We start from the raw sequence: 16,696 nt of genomic DNA, 5'->3' as shown, positions 1-16,696 counted from the left end.
CACTGCTCTAAAAATCTCCTGTGCTCCACCCGGCCATCTTCATTCCCCAGAACCTCTGGCAACCACTGATTTTTTTCTATCTCTGTAGTTTTGCCTTTTTCAGAATGTCATATAGTTGGATCATATAGTATGTAGCCTTTTCAAATTGGCTTCTTTTATTTAGTGATATATATTTAAGGGTCTTCTATGTCCTTTTGTGTCTTGATGGCTTATTTTTTTAATCAATTGTTTTAGTCGGAAGTGTCTGTGTGTCCCTCGCTTTGTGCTTTTATAAAGAAGAGTTTCATCTATCCTGTATTAACATCTTTGTATGCAGAACTCTAAACTTCATATGTACCCTTCCCACAGGCTAGCAGGCATTGTTGATGATGGTGACAAATAATATCCTCATGAAAATGAGGTATATTTGTTCTGGTAAGGTATTCCAATGAGGAGACTACAAAATATCATGTAAAGGCCCACTGGCCTTTGTCATATAATATCATGTAAAGGTGTCATTGGCACCTGATCCAAGTCATCTCTGACTTGGGTCCCATTTTATGACCCACGTTTGAAATTTTCCATTTGCTGTACTTCAGGAAAAAGAATCGGTTGTTCTCTCTACCCCAGCTCCATGTGACGTCAAAGAAAGCGCATAGATACCATGGTAGAATAGTAAAATCAGTTACATTGTGTATTACTAGGATTATGTAAGAGTTTTCATCTAAATTCATCATTTTTTTGATGAATTTAGGTTCAAAAAGCTTTCAGATATTGAAGTATTTATGGGTTAAATGAGATGATGTCTGAAATTTTTTCAGTACTCTAGAAAAAAACTATGTGTGAGTGGAGAGGAAGAGAGATGAACCAAGATTAAGAAGGTGATGATAACTCTTGAAGCTGGGTGATAAGTCCAAGGGGAATTCATTACATTATTCTCCTCACTTTTATGTGTATTTTGAATATTTCAATACTAAAAAGTTTTTAAAATTTAAAACAGGCTCTTAAAAAAAAAAAAAAACAGGAGAAGCTTCCAGAGTATTAATAGTTAATAGTTGTTAGTATACAAAACTGTCTTCATTTTTTTGCCAAGAAAGATGTGCCTTGGGGAATAATCTAATAAAGTTAAGGTATAGGGGATTTTAAGCATAGTTTCAAGATGGAAACTAGGCTAGGTGCAGTGGCTTTCATCTGTAATCCCAGCACTTTGGGAGGCCGAGGTGGGCAGATCGCCTGGGGTCAGGAGTTCGAGACCAGCCTGGCCAACAGGGTGAAACCCCATTTCTACTAAAAACACAAAGATTAACTGGTGTGGTGGCTCATGCCTGTAATCCCAGCTACTCGGGAGACTAAGGCAAGAGAATCGCTTGAACTCAGGAGGTGGAGGTTGCAGTGAGCTGAGATTGTGTCACTGCTCTCCACCCTGGGTGGCAGAGTGAGACTCCATCTCAAAAAAAAAAAAAAAAGATGAAAACTAAAGAGGAAACTGAGATCAAACACACAGTGGTTGGCTTTTTCAGTGACTAAAAGAATTGTAAGGCAAAGTCTTATCAGGATCCAGGATAGTAACAAAAACAGTGTATTAGTCCATTCTCACCCTGCTATAAAGACATGCCTGAGACTGGGTAATTCATTTAAAAAATTGTAATTGGCTCATGGTTCTGCAGGCTGTACAGGCTTCTGCTGTTGGGGAGGCTTCAGAAAATGTGCAGTAATGGTGACAGGCAAAGGGAAAGCAGGTATATCTTCACATGGCCTGCAGGAGAGAGAGGAAGGGGGTGTGCTGCACACTTTTAAATGAGCAGATCTCAGGAGAACTCTATGACAAGACAGCACTAGGGGGATGGCGCTAAACCATTATAAACCATCCCCATGATTGAATCACCTCCAACCAGGCCCCTCCGCCAACACTGGGGATTACAATTTGACATGAGATTTGGGTGGGGACACAGAGCTAAACCATATTAAACAGTAATTATAGAGAAAATACTTTATGATTACTATGTGTCAGGTACTGTGATAAACACTTTGTATGTTACTTCACACCAATTCTCTGAGGTACTGTTATTTTACTTATTTTATAGATGAGCAGTGACCTAGAGAGGTTAAATACCTTGTCTAAGGCCACCCTCTCTAAGTAATAGAGCCATATCTGGAACAAAGACAATCAGCTTCCAGAGCCTGAATTAGCTACTAGACTGTGATTTGTCTTAAAGAAAGGTGAACTTTGGTTAAGTGAGCTGGAAATGCCCGGGAAAGTCTTAGCTGTCTATAAATCTGGGTCAAGTTAAAGTACAGCACATGATTGTGTGCATTAGTGTGTTGTACACACTGGTGAGAGAGGAGGGCCATGACTAGGATGAGAGGAATGAGGCACTCACCTTGGGTGCAAAATATAAGGAGGCATGTATCAAGTAACTCAGTGATTAAGATAGACACTATTTCAATGCAATATCTAATACATTAATGCAAACAAATTTATTATGAATAAAGTATCAACATTTAAATACAGGGTTAGTAATAGTGCCATTCCAAGCCCTACTGAAGTCTGAAGCAATAGGAAAAATCTGTCATGTTTATCCTGCTTTTATTTAAAATTTTTATATTTTGTTAATCCTGGATATTTTCACATAGTTTTTTAAATTTTAAAAACATTTCACTAAAACATGATGTATCTTGATTACAGAGGTTTTTGGTGCCCCTTTACATTTTGTCCTCATGATGGGTAAGACACTAGTGCTAGCCTGTAAAACAGTTTATGATTTCTAAGAAGTCCTTGAGGTTTCCCTTTTCTACCCCCAAATTATTCCAATGAATCCTAGGATTTGCTCAATCCAAAGGAACTAGCGTGGCTCAAATACCTTTCAAGGAGAGAAGTCACTGGAAGATCTGATCAGTACAACAGCAAGCCACTTTTTGGGTGGCTGCTATTTCAATTGCTCCATTAATAGTGTTGAAATTCACAATCCAAAGCCTTCTGCTGCTGCAATGAATCAGAAAATCAGTGCTCCTCAACTGCTAATGTGCATACAAATCACCAGGGAATCTTAAGATTGAGTAAGACTGATGTCTGCCTGAGATTATGAATTTCTCACAAGCTCCCAGGTGATGTCGATGCTGCTGATGTGAAGACCACACTTGAGTCACAACATTCACCTGTGAAGTTTGTTAAACATCTGGATTCCTGGAAATGAGACTGCTAGAGACTTTGATACAGTGCATCTAGTATAGGCTCCAGAAATCTGCATTTTTAAGAAGCACTCCAGGTAAATTGATGCAGCTGCTCTGTAGATCACACTTGATACACTTCATTCTAGCTTGCTGGCCCTCTCCTCAGTGCTGTCTATTCTGATCTGGAGTCCTTGGCTCTCTTGGAACCTTTCCGAGTTTCTGTCTCTAGTGCTAACATTCACTATCAGAGTCTGTGGACAAGAACCACCAAGAACTGCTATTCATCTAAGTGAAGGCAAGGATGGAAAAAAGGATAGCAGAGAGGGGAAGAAGGGCTATGTAGGGAGGGAGGAGTTTCCAGCCTAGATGATGAGACTGTAGATCAACAATTGTCCCTTTGAGGTTTGCCCCAGAACATCTTCTTGTCCGATGTGTCTGTTGATTCTGAGTTTTAAAAGCACTTTCTATCATTTAAGAATTCAATAAAATTGGGAATTTGTTGATGACACTCATTCTTGGTTTTTAAACTAGTACTGAATTTATTGATCAATTATGGGATGGCATATCCTTCTAACAAAAATATCACAGACCTGGCAAGATTTACAAGAGCTGGAAATTTTAACAAGCAAAGGGAACAACTTACACAAATATTTGAAAAGTGTAAGAAGAAACTTTAGATGTACAAGCCAGTTAAGAAATTAACTTCATGATATGATATGGTCCTATGGATCTGTGTCTCTATTTACATCTCCTGGTGGGAGGTGATTGGATCATGAGGGTGGTTGCTCATAAATAATTTAGTGCCATCTCCTTGGTACTATTCTCGTGTTAGTGAGTGAGTTCTTGTGAGATCCAGTCATTTAAAAATGTATGGTCCCGAGAGATACGTCCAAGATGGCCATTTAGGAAGAGCTCAGGATTGCAGCTCCCAGTGAAAGTGCAGAGGGTGAGTGGATGTCACATTTCCAGATTTTTATTGCCCACAGACCAAGAGATTCCCAGACGGAGGAGCCCCACAGGTCGCCAGCCAGCGTGGCTGTACTGGCCGGCATGACTGCTTTGCCAGTGCCCTGGCGCGGTGGTTCTCCATACAAAATACACTGGTCCAGGTGCCCTTTTAGCTGGCGATTGGAGCCCCAGGAAGGCACAGTCACCCATTCATCTGATTTAAAAGGGGACTGAAACAGGGAGCCAGGCCAGGAGATTCCCAAGCAAAAAAAGCCCCACGAATCTCAGCGCCACTGTTTCAGCCGGTGCAGTGAGTCGCCACAGGGGAAATCACACAGATCCTGGTGCCTTTTGAACAGGCAACTGGAACATCTGTTCCACTGGGAGAGTCAGCCGTTCAACTGGAAAAAAAAAAAAAAGGCTCAGATGCAGGGAGCCAGGTGATGACCAGGCTCGGCTGGTCCCACCCCACACACACAAAAAAAGAAAACAGCAAATGGAAATGCTCTGGGTTGAGAGTTTCACAGCAAGCACAGCTGAACCCAGGATGGTCCAGCTTTGTGGGTGAGGGGTGTCCGCCATTACCGAGGCACTCCAACACTACAGAGGTAGTCTGCCATTGCTGAGGCAGCCCGCCGTTGCCGAGGCAACCTGCCATTACAGAGGTGGGCCACCATTGCTGAGGCAGTTCTAACTATACCTATATAAACAGGACTGCAGGGAAGTTCACACGGCAGCTGGGTGGAGCACACAGCAGCTCAGTAAAGCCTCTGCTGGCAGACATTGACTAGGCTGCCTCCTTGCTGGGCACGGCAGCCCTGAAAAAAAAGGCAGCAGCACAACGGAAACCCATAAATAAAGCCCTAACTCCCTGGGACAGAGCACCTGGGGATAAAAAGGGGTTTATGAGTTCTGCAGCAGACCCAAACGTACCTGCCCAGCAGCTCTGAATGAACAACGGAGCTCACAGCTCAACACTTGAGCTCCTATAAACGTCAGACTGTCTCCTCAAGCAGCTCCCTGACCCCGTATATCCAAAGAGTCACCTCATAAAGGAGAGATCAGACTGACATCTGGCGGGTATCATTCTGGGACGAAGATACCAGAAGAAGAAACTGGTAGCAACCCTTAGTGTTCTGCAGCTGCTGCAGGTGATCCCCAGGCAAGCAGGGCCTGGAGTGGACCTCAGCAATCCTACAGCAGAGGGGCCAGACTCCTAGAAGGAAAACTAAGATACAGAAATAACTTCATTGTCAACAAACAGAACATCCACTCAGAGACCCAATCTGAAAGACAGCAACTACAAAGATGACAGGTGGATAAATCCACAAAGATGGGAAGAAACCAGCACAAAAAGGATGAAAACACCTGAAACCAGAACACCTCTCCTCTTACAAGGGGTCACAACTCCTCACCAGCAAGGGAACAAGACTGGGTGGAGAATGAGTGTGATGAAATGACAGAATCAGGCTTCAGAAGGTAGGTAATAAGAAACTTCTGTGAGCTAAAAGAACATGTTCTAGCCCAATGCAAAGAAACTATGAACCTTGAAAAAAGATTTGACGAAATGCTAACGAGAATGGACAACTTACAGAGGAATATAAGTGAATTGATGGAACTGAAAAACACAAAACAAGAACTTCACGAAGCATGCACAAGTTTCAATAGCCGAATTGACCAAGCAGAAGAAAGGATATCAGAGGTCGAAGATCAACTCAATGAAATAAAACGAGAAGGCAAGATTAGATAAAAAGGGGTAAAAAGGAATGAACAAAGTCTCCAAGAAATGTGGGGCTATGTGAAAAGACCTAATCTACATCTGATAGGTGTACCTGAATGTGATGAAGAGAATGAACCCAAGCTGGAAAATACTCTTCAGGATATTATCCAGGAAAACTTCCCCAACCTAGCAAGGCAGGCCAATATTTAAGTCCAGGAAATACAGAGAACACCACAAAGATATTCCTCAAGAAGAGCAACCCCAAGGCACATAATCGTCAGATTCACCAGGGTTGAAATGAAGGAGAAAATGCTAAGGGCAGTCAGAGAGAAAGGTCGGGTTACTCACAAATGGAAGCCCATCAGACTCACAGCAGATCTCTCAGCAGAAACCCTACACAGAAGAGAGAGGGGGCCAATATTCAACATCCTTAAAGAAAAGAACTTTCAACCCAGAATCTCCTATCCAGCCAAACTAAGCTTCATAGGTGAAGGAAAAATAAAATCCTTTGTGAACAATCAAGTACTCAGAGATTTCATCACCACCAGGCTTGCTTTACAAGAGCTCATGAAAGAGGCTCTACACATAGAAAGGAACAACCAGTACCAGCCACTCCAAAAATATACCAAAGGGTGAAGAGAATCAACACAATGAAGAATCTGCATCAACTAATGGGCAAAACAGCCAGCTAGCAACAAAATGGTAGTATCAAATTCACACATAATAATATTAACCCTAAATGTAAATGGACTAAATGGCCCAATCAAAAGACACAGACTGGCAAACTGGATAAAAAGCCAAAACCCATTGGTGTGCTGTATCCAGGAAACCCATCTCACATGCAAGGATACACAAAGGCTCAAAATAAAGGGATGGAGGAAGATTTAGAAAGCAAATGGAGAGGAAAAAAAGCAGGAGTTGCAATTCTCGTCTCTGATAAAATAGACTTTAAACCAACAAACATCAAAAGAGACAAAAAAGGACATTACATAATGGTAAAAGGATCAATGCAACAAGAAGAGCTAACGATCCTAAATATATACACACTCAATACAGGAGCACCCAGATACATAAGGCAAGTTCCTAATGACTTACAAAGAGACTTAGACTCCCACACAATAGTAGTGAGAGACGTTAACACTCCATTGTCAATATTAGACAGGTCAACAAGACAGAAAATTAACAAGGATATCCAGGACTTGAACTCAGACCTGGACCAAGCAAACTTAATAGACATTTACAGAACTCTCCACCCCAAATCCACATCACACATACTCTAAAATTGACCACATAATTGGAAGTAAATCAGTCCTCAGCAAATGCAAAAGAACGGATATCATAACAAAGTCTCTCAGACCACAGTGCAATCAAGTTAGAACTCAGAATTCAGAAACTAACTCAGAACCACACAGCTTCATGGAAACTGAACAACTTGCTTTTGAATGTTGACTGAATAAACAATGAAATGAAGGCAGAAATAAAGATGTTCTTCGAAACCAACGAGAATGAAGACACAACATACCAGAATCTCAGGGACACATTTAAAGCAGTCTCTAGAGGAAAATATACAGCAATAACTGCCCACATGAGAAGCAAGGAGAGATCGAAAATTGACACCCTATCATCAAAATTGAAAGAGCTAGAGGAGCAACATCAAAAAAACTGAAAACCTAGCAGAAGATAAGAAATAACTAAGATCAGAGCAGAAATGAAGGAGATAGAGACACAAAAAACCCTTCAAAAAATCAATAAATCCAGCAGCTGGTTTTTCGAAAAGATCAACAAAATAGACCACTAGCCAGATTAATAAAAAAGAAAAGAGAATAACCAAATTGATGGAATAAAAAACGATAAAGGGGATATCACCACAGATTCCACAGAAATTCAAACCATCATCAGAGATTATTACAAAGAACTCTATGCACATAAACTAGTAAACCTGGAAGAAATGGGTAAATTCCTGGACACTTGCATCCTCCCAAGCCTCAACCAGGAAGAAGTTGAAACCCTGAATAGAACAATAACAAGGTCTGAAGTTGAGGCAGCAATTAACAGCCTACCACCCAAAAAAAGCCCAGGTCCAGACGGGTTCACAGCCGAATTCTACCAGACATACAAAGAGGAGCTGGTACCATTCCTTCTGAAACTATTCCTAATAATCCAAAAAGAGGGAATCCTTCCCAAATCATTTTATGAGACCAACATCATTCTGATACCAAAACCGGGCAGAGACTGAACAAGAAAAGAAAGCTTCAGGCCAATATCCATAATGAACATAGATGCAAAAATCTTCAATAAAATACTGGCAAGCCGATTGCAACAGCACATCGAAAAGCTTATCCACCATGATCAAGTAGGATTCATCCTGGGGATCCAAGGCTGGTTCAACATACGCAAGTCTATAAACGTAATTCACCACATAAACAGGACCAAAGACAAAAACCACATGATTATCTCAATTGATACAGAGAAGGCCTTTGACAAAATTCAACAGCTCTTTATGCTAAAAACCCTCAATAAACTAGGTATTGACAGAACGTATCTCAAAATAATAAAAGCTATTTATGACAAACCAACAGCCAATATCATACTGAATGGGCAAAAACTGGAAGCATTCCTTTGAAATCTGGCACTAGACAAGGATGCCCTCTCTCACCACTCCTATTCAATATAGTACTGGAAGTTCTAGCCAGAGCAATCAGTCAAGAAAAAGAAATAAAGTGTACTCAAATAGGAAAGGAGGAAGTCAAAGTGTCTCTATTTGCAGACAACATGATTGTATATCTAAAAGACCCCATCGTCTTGGCCCAAAATCTCCTGAAACTGATAAGCCACTTCAGCAAAGTTTCAGGATACAAAATAAATGTGCAAAAATCACAAGCATTCTTATACACCAATAACAGACTTAAAGAGAGCCAAATCAAGAATGAACTGCCATTCACAATTGCTACAAAGAGAATAAAATACCTAGGAATACAACTAACAAGGAACGTAAAGGACCTCTTCAAGGAGAACTATAAACCACTGCTCAACAAAATAAGAGAGGACACAAACAGATGGAGAAACATTCCATGTTCATGGTTAGGAAGAATCAATATCGTGAAAATGGCTATACTGCCCAAAGCAATTTACAGATTCAATGCTATCCCCAATAAGCTACCAACGACCTTCTTCACAGAACTGGAAAAAAACACCTTAAACTTCATATGGAACAAAAAAAGAGAGCCGGCATAGCCAAGTCAATTCTAAGCAAAAAGAAAAAAGTGGGAGGCATCACACTACTGGACCTCAAACTATACTATAAGGCTACAGTAATCAAAACAGCATGGTACTGGTATCAAAAAAGAGATATAGACCAATGGAACACGACAGAGGCCTCGGAGGCAACACAACATATCTACAACCATCTGATCTTTGACAAACCTGACAAAAACAAGCAATGGGGAAAGGAGTCCCTGTTTAATAAATGGTGTTGGGAAAACTGGCTAGCCATGTGCAGAAAGCAGAAACTGGACCCCTTCCTGACACCTTACACTAAAATTAACTCCAGATGGATTAAAGACTTAAACATAAGACCTAACACCATAAAAACCCTAGAAGAAAATCTAGGCAAAACCATCCAGGACATAGGCGTAGGCAAGGACTTCATGACCAAAACACTAAAAGCATTGGCAACAAAAGCCCAAATAGACAAATGGGACCTAATAAAACTCCACAGCTTCTGCACAGCAAAAGAAACAGTCATTAGAGTGAATTGGAAGCCAACAGAATGGGAAAAAATTTTTGTAGTTTACCCATCTGACAAAGGGCTGATATCCAGAATTTACAAAGAACTAAAACAGATTTACAAGAAAAAAACAAACAAGCCCATTCAAAAGTGGGTGAAGGATATGAACAGACACTTTACAAAAGAAGACATACATGAGGCCAACAAGCATATGAAAAAATGTTCATCATCACTGGTCATTAGAGAAATGCAAATCAAAACTACATTGAGATACCATCTCATGCCAGTTAGAATGGCGATCATTAAAAAGTCTGGAGACAACAGATGCTGAAGAGGATGTGGAGAAATAGGAACACTTTTACACTGTTGGTGGGAGTGTAAATTAGTTCAACCATTGTAGAAGACAGTGTGGCGATTCCTCAAGGACCTAGAGATAGAAATTCCATTTGACCCAGCAATCCCATTACTGGCTATATATCCAAAGGATTATAAATCGTTCTTCTATAAGGACACATGCACATGAATGTTCATTGCAGCACAGTTAAGCAAAGACCTGGAACCAACCCAAATGCCCATCGATGATAGACTGGACAGGGAAAATGTGGCACATATACACCATGGAATACTATGCAGCCGTTAAAAACGATGAGTTTGTGTCCTTTGTAGGGACATGGATGAACCCAGAAACCATCATTCTCAGCAAACTGACAGAAGAGCAGAAGATCAAATACCGCATGTTCTCACTCATAGGTGGGTGTTGAACAATGAGAACACATGGACACAGGGAGGGGAGCACTACACGCTGGGGTCTGTTGGGGGGAAATAGGGGAGGGACAGCGGGGGGTGGGGAGTTGGGGAGAGATAGCATGGGGAGACATGCCAGATATAGGTGAAGCGGAGGAAGGCAGCAAATCACACTGCCACGTGTGTACCTATGCAACAAGCTTGCATGTTCTTCACATGTACCCCCAAACCTAAAATGCAATAAAAAAAAATATATATATATATAAAAGAAAAAAAAATGTATGGTCCCTCCCCACACCTCTTGCTCCTGCTTTTGACATGTGATATGCCTGCTCCTGCTTTGCCTTCTGCCATGAGTTAAACCTCCTTGAAGCCTCCTCAGAAGCAGATTCTGCCATGCTTCCTGTACAGCCTGCAGAACTGTGAACCAATTAAACGTCTTTTCTTATAAATCGCCTGGTCTCAGGTAATTCCTTATAGCAATACAAGAATGGCTTCACACACAATAATACTAAAGACTATCTTTCCTACATGATAGCCTCAACAGTATAGACCAGGATGGCGTGAAACAGCTTCCAGGCTTCTAGCTTGTTGTTCTGCCATTTCCTAAAATGTTTCCCTCATTCAACAGGATGAAGTGGTTCCCAACGCTAAAGTGTGAATTTATCTAATTGCCTCCCTAGTAGTTGGGATTGAGCATGGGAAAAGACAGAGAAATACCCATGTACAGTATCTGGAAAATAACAGGAACTAAAATGCTAAATGGATGGATGCTTATGGTGTTCCTACCACTATCAAGAGTGTATAAATAAGACTCTCATTTATAAATATAGGCAGGAAATTAAAAATTATGAGATATAGGCTGGGGCTCATGCCTGTAATTACAGCACTTTGGGAGGCCAAGGCAGGGGGATCATGAGGTCAGGAGTTTGAGACCAGCCTGGACAACATAGTGAAACCTTGTCTCTATTAAAAATACAAAAATTAGCTGGCTATGGTGACACATGCCTGTAGTCCCAGCTACTCAGGAGGCTGAGGCCAGAGAATCGCTTGAACCCGGGAGGCAGAGGTTGCAGTGAGCTGAGACCATACCATTGCACTCCAGCCTGGGCAACAGAGCGAGACTCCGTTTCAAAAAAAGAAAAAATTATATGACTGAAATTCATATCTCAAAACTATCTTTTAAGCATACTAGTTAAGAATTATTGTCAATTTTATAGAGATAATAAATTGAACACTGATATCTGAATCCTCTGTATGTCTGATTTCTTAGTTATGTCTCTGTACGTATAGCACAGTAAGCTATAAAATTCTCATTGAAGTTTTAAAAAGCTCATATATAGTGGCTACGCCGATCCACTCAGTACAAATAGCCAGGACTAGAACAGAACTGATCCAGGAAAGAGAGAAGCAGTTTAATAATTTGAGTGTTTTCTTTTATTTGAAAGTGTCAAATGTGCTGAAACAAGAACAGTTATTCAAAATATTTAAAATTAAAAGGCTAGCAGTACTAAATAATAAAAGTGATGAATACTATCATGGACACTGCTTAAAATGGAACTTGAAGAATCTCTAGAATATTTCATCCAGAATTCAGAGACAAACTATGAAATTAAAATGGCAAATATAAATGACATAGAAGATACACTAATTAAGAAAAAATCTCAGCAGTCATTTTGAAAAATGATCCTCTACTAAATACTTTGTTAAAGTTCAGCATCTATTTCTGAGAAAATGCTTCATAAGCTGGTATTGGGATACAGATCCCGTGAGCAATGTCCTGTAGTGCTCTTTTCCCCTCTCTTCTGGTGTTCTGGTTTTCAAGTATTTTCTTTTCCTACATCTACTCTGTCTCTTTTGTCCTTCAACATTTTCTTGTGGATCCAGCCCTGGTATTTGCATTAATCATTTTATGTCTCTGACCCACAAAGTCACTGGTGGATGCCAAGGGAATTTGGCCTGTAGCTGGGAATGAATTAATCTGCCAGACAGCTCCTGCGTTTCGGGTAGAGCAGGCTGTCTGCAGGTAGCTGCATTTTCACTATAGGTATTTTACTTTTGCTTCAGAGTCAAAAAGTCATATTTACTCCTGTGCATTCAGTTCAAGAATGCGACAGGCAAGTCTGCACCCTTTGGATTAATCACAATAAATCCTACAATAAGGGGCCAACATTAACTGCTCCCCCCAACACTGCCCTCCACTTAGTTTTATTCAGCTTCACAGATGTCACCATTATACAAATAATCAATGACAGCCTCTAGTTACTCCTCAGATGTCCTAGTATCAGCTTCTAAGGGAGTAAAATTTTTTTTCCTCCAGAGATCACTTTTGTTATCTGTGAGATTTTTTCCCCCCAAGTCTCAGTTGGGGTGTAGGTGTCTAAGATGGTCAGGCAGTCAATGGAGCTTTGCAGAAGGCCATCTCATTTTCTGGGATGCAGTCTGAAAAGGATCAGTTTTAGGTAAATTATACCTCACCTGGAGGGACCTTACCCACTTGGCAAGTTAATTATATTTTATCATGGAGAAAGCAGCAACTTACTAGCACAGAAATAAACAACCTGAATTTCTATTTAATTTTCTACCCTTTTTCTGTTATGTCACTGTCAACACTTACTGATTACTCCATGAAAATATCACACAGCACCTCTGAAAAGGAACCTACCTCCCAGTGAAAGAAAGAAGGCAATGGACTGATTCCTATGGGAGGTGCTTATATTCTCACGTATCCTTCACCCAGAAGCAGCTGTTGTGTTAGAAGCATGTAACGTCAGCTGGGCCAGTGGCTCATGCCAGTAATCCCAGCACTTTGGGAGGCCGAGATGGGAGGATCACTTGAGATCAGGAGCTTGAGAGCAGCCTGGCCAACATAGTGAAATCCCGTCTCTGTTAAAAATACAAAAATTAGTGAGTGTGGTGGCGGGTGCCTGTAATCCTAGCTACTCAGGAGGCTGAGGCAGGAGACTCTCTTGAACAGGGGAAGTGGAGGTTGCCGTGAGCCAAGATAGTGACAGTGCACTCCAGCATGAGTGACAGAGTGAGAGTCTGTCTCAAAAAAAAAAAAAAAAAAAAAGTAACATCCATGGAAGGCCAAATTACACTAGCTGGCAAAAAACACTGTAAAGTCAGCATGTTTTCCTGTCAATGTAGTATATGCTCTTAGCTCAAAATCTAACACTGTTCTTTCTCTCTGAGACTGAAGACTGAGATCTATGGAACAGTGGTGACATTTCTCAAAATTACATGGAAAGATCCACCCACAAATTTCATTTACTTTACATGCCCATATTCCTGCCTGTGCTGGGGCACATATTTTATTACCCAGAGGAGGAATGCTCCCTCTAGAGGACAAGAATGGTTCCACTGAACCGGAAGTGGAAACAGTCCCTGATGCGTTTGAGGTCCCCATTTCACTGAGGTAAAAGGCAAAAATGGAAGCCATGCTGTTGTTTTATGTGATTGCTCATGACTGTCAGAGAAATGTAGTCAGTGCTAGATAATGGGAACATAAAGAGGTATAGAGGAAATCTGCTGTGGCCAATAGTGAACATGGAGCATAATTTCTGGTTGGTCTCTTGCCTTATATCTCTCTTCCAGCATACCCACTTCCTTCAACCTCTTCATTCCTTCCTGTACCTTCCCTTACCATTTGGTGGGCCAACTCAGGAATTCCCATTTCATTCAGTGCTTCCCATCACTTTTTCCATGCTTCCAAGAACCACCCCAGCAGTGCATTTCTCCTTCCCTTAGGGTCATTTTTCAGCGTGTTAAATGCTATCTCTAAGCAAGTACCACCAAGCTAATGATTTCCTGCATGACCAGTTTTACATTTTGTACACCTTGATCAAGTACCCTCAAAACGCAATCCCAGTTACAGACCAATGAATTCTTGCCATTCCTTGTTATATAGTATCTTTTCTCCTTAATCCAACCCAGCATGTTTCTTGACAGTTTGTGTAGAGATTTAGCTCCAGTTATTGGTCTGGCAACCAGAAGAGGAGGTGGGGACGTAACATGGTAACACAACAGAAGCATATGCTATTATGAGGGAAAGGAGGACCACCTTTCCAAGACCAGAGGGTCCAGAGGTAGAAAATGCAGAGTCAACATCTTAGGAGTATCCAGATTTCTCCATCTCATGTTTCAGGATGCCCACTAGGGCCCTGGATTTTGCATAATAGATCTGCTGTGAGCATTCAAAGGTCACTACAACACTGTGACTCTAAGAACTAGGTTTTCAGCCTCTGGCTCAACTAGGCCCTTCCACTGAAGGAAATAAGGGTCTTTTTGATAAGATACATAGAGGCTCTGTGGCTTTCACATTTATCCATTGCTGTAGACACACACATCCATATCTATTTTTTCCTCTATCCATATCTATATCCATCTTTGTATCTATGTATATAAAGAATTCATACTTTGAATTTTTTAAAAAGATCACACTGAATAAGATCAAAGGATAAATTTTCTAATTTCTTCCAAAAAAAGATGCTACCATGAAATAGGAATCATACTTTCTGAAACAACAAATCTCTTGGGCCATACTTTGTAAGTTAATAAGCCTTTTGTTTGAGAGAGCTAAAAAAAAAATGCATATAATTTTGAGAAAATTAGATAATCAGAAATAATGTATATAGAAATAGATCCCAATGAAAATAACTCCACATATTTGTACATGTGTATTTCTACCTTTACTGAAGTACATGGTGGAGGAAAAATGGAAACACAGCTTTCAGGATAAGCTGCTATTGAATAAAAATGCCAGTCTGAATCCAAATACGGGGTAAGGCTGATGTGGGGAGGGTTGATAAATAAAGCTGAGATTTGCATTATATTTTTAAATTATTATTAAGTGACAAAATTAACATAAATAAATTTCATTGTGGAAATATAACCCAGATAAGAGGTTTGTGGAGAAACGTCTGATTTTTTTTTTTCTTTTCCTCCTTTCTCTTCTGAAACATTTGAAAAGGCTTTGTGGAAACATTCTGCAGTCCTGATGAATGAAAACTCTTACAAGTATTGTATTCCAAGGCCTGGCTTCTTTTTTTCTTCTACACCTTGTGTTTCAAATGTGTTCTTACTTTGCTTTGTTTCCCTTTCTTGCAAGAAGCTGGCTATCGTATTAAATAGATGAGCAATCCAGGAAAGACCATGGAGAATCCAAATTGATAATAACAGTAAATGATGTGCTGATTCTCTTTTACAGGGAGAGACTAAAGATAAAAAATAAAATGTAAATAATCATATGGTGAACTTTTCCCATAAAATCTTTTTGTTAATAACTAAAAACATGCCTTTTAGAATCTGATCTTAAAACTAGAAAGTTAAATTAAGCATATCTAAAATTATTACTGCGTTCAAGAAAAAGAAACAAATTACAAATATTCAGATTATCTTCAATTTTCATAGCACATTTTGAGGGTGAAAAACTAACTTCCCCTTTGAAAATTGTTTTTTATTATTATAAGTTTTGGGGTACATGTGCAGAATGTGCAGGGTTGTTGTATAGTTATACATGTCATGGTGGTTTGCTGCACCCATCAACACATCATCTACATTATGTATTTCTCCTAATGCTATTTCTCCCCTAGCCCACCACTCCTCAAAAGGCCCTGGTGTGTGATGTTCCCCTCCCTGTATCCATGAGTTCTCATTGTTCAGCTTCCACTTATGACTGAGAACGTGCCAGGCTTAGTTTTCTGTTCATGTTAGTTTGCTGAGAACGATGGTTTCCAGCTTCATCTGTGTCCCTGCAAAGAACATGAACTCATCCTTTTTTGTGGCTGCATAGTATTCCATGGTGTATATGTGTCACATTGTCTATATCCAGTCTATCATTTATGGGCATTTGGGTTAGTTCCAAGTCTTTGTTATTGTCAACAGTGCCACAATAAACATACGTGTGCATGTGTCTTTATAGTAGAATGATTTATAATCTTTTGGGTATATACCCACTAATGTGATTGCTGGGTCAAATGGTTTTTCTAGTTCTAGATCCTTGAGAAATTGCCACACTGCATTCTACAATGGTTGAACTAATTTACACTCCCACTAATAGCGTAAATGCATTCCCATTTCTCCACATCCTCTCCAGCATCTGCTGTCTCCTGACTTTTTAATGATCTCCATTCTAACTGGCATCAGATGGTATCTCATTGTGGTTTTGATTTGCATTTCTCTAATGACCAGTGATTATAAGCTTTTTTTCATATGTTTGTTGGCTACATAAATGTCTTCTTTTGAGAAGTGTCTGTTCATATCCTTTGCCCACTTTTAGATGGGGTTGTTTGTTGTGGTTTTGTAAATTTGTTTAAGTTCTCTGTGGATTCTAAATATTAGCTCTTTGTCAGATGTATAGACTGCAAAATTTTCTGCTATTCTATAGATTTTCTGTTCACTTTGAT

At 40.1% G+C, this 16,696-nt stretch overlaps 2 long non-coding RNA genes across 2 annotated transcripts in view; one reads left to right on the top strand and one right to left on the bottom strand.

Moving 5' to 3' along the window:
- LOC116532102 overlaps positions 1-16,696 on the top strand; it is a 39,465-nt gene that overhangs the window by 17,904 nt on the left and 4,865 nt on the right. The gene's annotated exons all lie outside the window — the stretch shown is intronic.
- Positions 2,436-15,774, bottom strand: LOC116532103. Its single transcript, XR_004260715.1, has 2 exons — positions 15,307-15,774; positions 2,436-2,962 (listed from the first exon to the last, which is right to left on the bottom strand). It is a non-coding gene; the product is annotated as an uncharacterized LOC116532103 (long non-coding RNA).

This window comes from Sapajus apella, unplaced genomic scaffold (genome assembly GCF_009761245.1).
Source record: "Sapajus apella isolate SASKATOON/1434 unplaced genomic scaffold, GSC_monkey_1.0 scaffold74, whole genome shotgun sequence".
Classification (NCBI taxonomy): Eukaryota; Metazoa; Chordata; class Mammalia; order Primates; family Cebidae; genus Sapajus; species Sapajus apella.
This window is presented reverse-complemented; position numbering and strand designations above follow the sequence as displayed.